This window comes from Cherax quadricarinatus, unplaced genomic scaffold (assembly GCF_038502225.1).
Source record: "Cherax quadricarinatus isolate ZL_2023a unplaced genomic scaffold, ASM3850222v1 Contig3621, whole genome shotgun sequence".
Classification (NCBI taxonomy): Eukaryota; Metazoa; Arthropoda; class Malacostraca; order Decapoda; family Parastacidae; genus Cherax; species Cherax quadricarinatus.
Window position 1 is genome coordinate 29154 of NW_027198647.1, and position 6502 is coordinate 35655.

Below are 6502 nucleotides of genomic sequence, written 5' to 3' on the forward strand. Positions count from 1 at the left end.
CATTTCATAATTTGATGGGTACAAAGAAAGCCACTATCATGCCTAGGCATTTCGGGTAGGCTAAACCTAATACTTAAGCATAGTCTTAAATTAATTTGTGAGCAGGGGACCTTTTGCTGTCTTGGGCAAAGTAGAGGCTTGAATTAGGAGATCATTAGAGGAAATGTGTACTATTATTTTTAAAAGTTCCTGAGACAATATCTGATGGTCAGTTAGAAACACAAGATGATTAAAACAACAAGACACTGTACATACCATAATTTGTGTAGTCATAAATGTACAGACAGTAAATATAATTAAAGACAGTTTTTTTCAGTAATTGTAAGTCTGCAAAAACATATATATACATACAATGATAAAGTGCTAACATATGAGGAGCACTACTGGGGCAGAAGATCGAGGTGATAAATGCAGTGCAATTATGGCCATTGAAGCGGAGTGTGGAGTTAATAAGGTGTGGAGTTAATAAAAGTATTAGAGGGCTGAAGAGGGGTTGTTGAGGTGGTTTGGTCATTTAGAGAGAATGGATCAAGGTAGAATGACATGGAGAGCATTTAAATCTGTACAGAAAGGAAAGTGGGGTAGGGTTCGTCCTCGAAAAGGTTGGAAGGAAGGGGTAAGGGAGGTTTTGTGGGCGAGGGGCTTGAACTTCCAGCAGGCGTGCGTGAGCGTGTTTGATAGGAGTGAATGGAGACGAATGGTATTTGGGACCTGACGATCTGTTGGAGTGTGAGCAGGGTAATATTTAGAGAGGGGATTCAGGGAAACCGGTTATTTTTATATAGCCGGACTTGAGTCCTGGAATTGGGAAGTACAATGCCTGCACTCTAAAGGAGGGTTTCAGGATATTGACAGTTTGGAGGGATATGTTGTGCATCTTTATACGTACAGTGGACCCCCGGTTAACGATATTTTTTCACTCCAGAAGTATGTTCAGGTGCCAGTACTGACCGAATTTGTTCCCATAAGGAATATTGTGAAGTAGATTAGTCCATTTCAGACCCCCAAACATACACGTACAAACGCACTTACATAATTACACTTACATAATTGGTCGCATTCGGAGGTAATCGTTATGCGGGGGTCCACTGTATATGCTTCTAAACTGTTGTGTTCTGAGTGCCTCTGCAAAAACAGTGATTATGTGTGAGTGAGGTGAAAGAGTTGAATGATGATGAAAGTATTTTCTTTTGGGGGATTTTCTTTCTTTTTGGGTCACCCTGCCTCGGTGGGAGACGGCCGACTTGTTAAAAAAAAATATATATATATATATACAGTGGACCCTCAACCAGCGATATTAATCCGTTCCTGAGAGCTCATCGTTAATCGAAATAATCGTTAGTCAAGTTAATTTTCCCCATAAGAAATAATGAAAATCAAATTAATCCGTGCAAGACACCCCAAAGTATTGAAAAAATTTTTTTTTACCACATGAAATATTAATTTTAATACACACAAATTGAAGAAGACATGCACAGTTACATGACACTTACCTTTATTGAAGATCTGGTGATGATTGATGGGATGGGAGGAGGGGAGAGCATTGATCTTCTTAGTGTTTAGAAGGGGAATCCCCTTCCATTAGCACTTGAGGTAGCAAGTCTTTTTCTGGGGTTAGTTCCCTTGTTCTTTTAATGCCACTAGGACCAGCTTCAGAGTCACTGGACTTCTGTTGCACAACATATCTGTCCATAGATACCTGTACCTCTCGTTCCTTTATGACTTTCCTAAAGTGGTTCACAACATTGTCAGTGTACAGGTTGCCAACATGGCTTGCAGTAGCTGTGTCAGGGTGATTTTCATCAATAAAGGTTTGCACTTCAAGCCACTTTGCACACATTTCCTTAATCTTAGAAGTAGGCAACTTCTTCAATTTCTCTATCCCCTCCTCCGAAGCAGTTTCCTCAGGTCTGCCCTCTTGCTGTTCAAGATGATCTAGCAGCTCATCAGTGGTTAGTTCTTCATTGTCCACCACCACCAACTCTTCCACATCCTCCCCACTAACCTCCAACCCCAAGGACTTCCCCAATGCCACAGTGGATTCCTCAACTGGCATAGGATTCTCAGGGTTAGCCTCAAACCCTTCAAAATCCCTTTTGTCTACACATTCTTTTTTTTTTTTTTTTCAACAAGTCGGCCGTCTCCCACCGAGGCAGGGTGACCCAAAAAAGAAAGAAAATCCCCAAAAAGAAAATACTTTCATCATCATTCAACACTTTCACCACACTCGCACATTATCACTGTTTTTGCAGAGGTGCTCAGAATACAACAGTCTAGAAGCATACACATATAAAGATACACAACATATCCCTCCAAACTGCCAATATCCCAAACCCCTCCTTTAAAGTGCAGGCATTGTACTTCCCATTTCCAGGACTCAAGTCCGACTATATGAAAATAACCGGTTTCCCTGAATCCCTTCACTAAATATTACCCTGCTCACACTCCAACAGATCGTCAGGTCCCAAGTACCATTCGTCTCCATTCACTCCTATCTAACACGCTCACGCACGCTTGCTGGAAGTCCAAGCCCCTTACCCACAAAACCTCCTTTACCCCCTCTCTCCAACCCTTTCGAGGACGACCCCTACCCCGCCTTCCTTCCCCTATAGATTTATATGCTTTCCATGTCATTCTACTTTGATCCATTCTCTCTAAATGACCAAACCACCTCAACAACCCCTCTTCTGCCCTCTGACTAATACTTTTATTAACTCCACACCTTCTCCTAATTTCCACACTCCGAATTTTCTGCATAATATTTACACCACACATTGCCCTTAAACAGGACATCTCCACTGCCTCCAACCGTCTCCTCGCTGCTGCATTTACCACCCAAGCTTCACACCCATATAAGAGTGTTGGTACTACTATACTTTCATACATTCCCTTCTTTGCCTCCATAGATAACGTTTTTTGACTCCACATATACCTCAACGCACCACTCACCTTTTTTCCCTCATCAATTCTATGATTAACCTCATCCTTCATAAATCCATCCGCCGACACGTCAACTCCCAAGTATCTGAAAACATTCACTTCTTCCATACTCCTCCTCCCCAATTTGATATCCAATTTTTCTTTATCTAAATCATTTGACACCCTCATCACCTTACTCTTTTCTATGTTCACTTTCAACTTTCTACCTTTACACACATTCCCAAACTCATCCACTAACCTTTGCAATTTTTCTTTAGAATCTCCCATAAGCACAGTATCATCAGCAAAAAGTAACTGTGTCAATTCCCATTTTGAATTTGATTCCCCATAATTTAATCCCACCCCTCTCCCAAACACCCTAGCATTTACTTCCTTTACAACCCCATCTATAAATATATTAAACAACCATGGTGACATTACACATCCCTGTCTAAGACCTACTTTTACCGGGAAGTAGTCTCCCTCTCTTCTACACACCCTAACCTGAGCCTCACTATCCTCATAAAAACTCTTTACAGCATTTAATAACTTACCACCTATTCCATATACTTGCAACATCTGCCACATTGCTCCTCTATCCACTCTATCATATGCCTTTTCTAAATCCATAAATGCAATAAAAACTTCCCTACCTTTATCTAAATACTGTTCACATATATGCTTCAATGTAAACACTTGATCTACACATCCCCTACCCACTCTGAAACCTCCTTGCTCATCCGCAATCCTACATTCTGTCTTACCTCTAATTCTTTCAATTATAACCCTACCGTACACTTTTCCTGGTATACTCAGTAAGCTTATTCCTCTATAATTTTTACAGTCTCTTTTGTCCCCTTTCCCTTTATATAAAGGGACTATACATGCTCTCTGCCAATCCCTAGGTACCTTCCCCTCTTTCATACATTTATTAAACAAAAGTACCAACCACTCCAACACTATATCCCCCCCTGCTTTTAACATTTCTGTCATGATCCCATCAGTTCCAGCTGCTTTACCCCCTTTCATTTTACGTAATGCCTCACGTACCTCCCCCACACTTACATTCTGCTCTTCTTCACTCCTAAAAGATGGTATACCTCCCTGACCAGTGCATGAAATTACTGCCTCTGTTTCTTCCTTAACATTTAAAAGTTCCTCAAAATATTCTCGCCATCTACCCAATACCTCCATCTCCCCATCTACTAACTCCCCTACTCTGTTTTTAACTGACAAATCCATATTTTCCCTAGGCTTTCTTAACTTGTTTAACTCACTCCAAAATTTTTTCTTATTTTCATTAAAATTTCTTGACAGTGCCTCTCCCACTCTATCATCTGCTCTCCTTTTGCACTCTCTCACCACTCTCTTTACCTTTCTTTTACTCTCCATATACTCTGCTCTTCTTATAACACTTCTGCTTTGTAAAAACCTCTCATAAGCTACCTTTTTCTCTTTTATCACACCCTTTACTTCATCATTCCACCAATCACTCCTCTTTCCTCCTGCCCCCACCCTCCTATAACCACAAACTTCTGCCCCACATTCTAATACTGCATTTTTAAAACTATTCCAACCCTCTTCAACCCCCCCACTACTCATCTTTGCACTAGCCCACCTTTCTGCCAATAGTCGCTTATATCTCACCCGAACTTCCTCCTCCCTTAGTTTATACACTTTCACCTCCCTCTTACTTGTTGTTGCCACCTTCCTCTTTTCCCATCTACCTCTTACTCTAACTGTAGCTACAACTAAATAATGATCCGATATATCAGTTGCCCCTCTATAAACATGTACATCCTGGAGCCTACCCATCAACCTTTTATCCACCAATACATAATCTAATAAACTACTTTCATTACGTGCTACATCATACCTTGTATATTTATTTATCCTCTTTTTCATAAAATATGTATTACTTATTACCAAATTTCTTTCTACACATAGCTCAATTAAAGGCTCCCCATTTACATTTACCCCTGGCACCCCAAATTTACCTACTACTCCCTCCATAACATTTTTACCCACTTTAGCATTGAAATCCCCAACCACCATTACTCTCACACTTGATTCAAAACTCCCCACGCATTCACTCAACATTTCCCAAAATCTCTCTCTCTCCTCTACACTTCTCTCTTCTCCAGGTGCATACACGCTTATTATAACCCACTTTTCACATCCAATCTTTATTTTACTCCACATAATCCTTGAATTAATACATTTATAGTCCCTCTTTTCCTGCCATAGCTTATCCTTCAACATTATTGCTACTCCTTCTTTAGCTCTAACTCTATTTGAAACCCCTGACCTAATCCCATTTATTCCTCTCCACTGAAACTCTCCCACCCCCTTCAGCTTTGTTTCACTTAAAGCCAGGACATCCAGCTTCTTCTCATTCATAACATCCACAATCATCTCTTTCTTATCATCTGCACAACATCCACGCACATTCAGACTTCCCACTTTGACAATTTTCTTCTTCTTATTCTTTTTAGTAATCTTTACAGGAAAAGGGGTTACTAGCCCATTGTTCCCGGCATTTTAGTTGACTTTTACAACACGCATGGCTTACGGAGGAAAGATTCTTATTCCACTTCCCCATGGATATAAAAGGAAAATTAATAAGACCAAGAACTATTAAGATAAAATCAAAGAAAACTCAGATGAGTGTGTATAAATAAATGTGTACATGTATGTGTAGTGTGACCTAAGTGTAAGTAGAAGTAGCAAGACATGCCTGTAATCTTGCATATTTATGAGACAGACAAAAGACATCAGCAATCCTACCATCATGTAAAACAATCACAGGCTTTCGTTTTACACTCACTTGGCAGGACGGTAGTACCTCCCTGGGTGGTTGCTGTCTACCAACCTACTACTATCTTACAAATGCATACAAACACTAGATAACAAGTTTACACTAACATATATTATGTTAGCAATAGAACCAGGCATCAAAAAACAATAAAAAAGTACAATACACACATAGTGCACTCATTACTTACCTTAAAATATTTATAGTCTTAATCTAGGGTGAGACAAGTAGTATTTATTGTAAGAAATCAAGTGTGGTATGTATGGTAGTCAGCCAGGCTACCATACCAGGCCACCCCACCCACACATACTATTCTATGATATTTAAGCATCCCAGAGCGATAAAATGTATATACAGTTCACTCATTACTTACCTTAAAATATAGGGTGAGATGAGTAGTATTTATTGTAAAAAATCAAGTGTGGTATGTATGAGTAGTCAAACAGGCTACCATACCAGAGAGAAAGAATGAGTGCATGAGAGAGGACAGGCGCAGAGTTATGTAAACAAACCAGGCGAAGGTAAGTTTTGTAAACGAAGTGTACACGTCTGGTTTGTGTACAAGTTACATTGTGTACAGGTTGTCTCTACATTGATACGGTAGAATAAATAAAGAAGAACACTCCCATTCTCATGTAACATCATTTTGAGAAGAAATGATGCTCTGAGTGAAGGCAATGGAAGTAAGTCACTCTGACTTTTTTGGGTTATCCTAGGTTCTCTACACATATGTTGTTATGTATTTATGTTATGTATCGTGTTTATTAT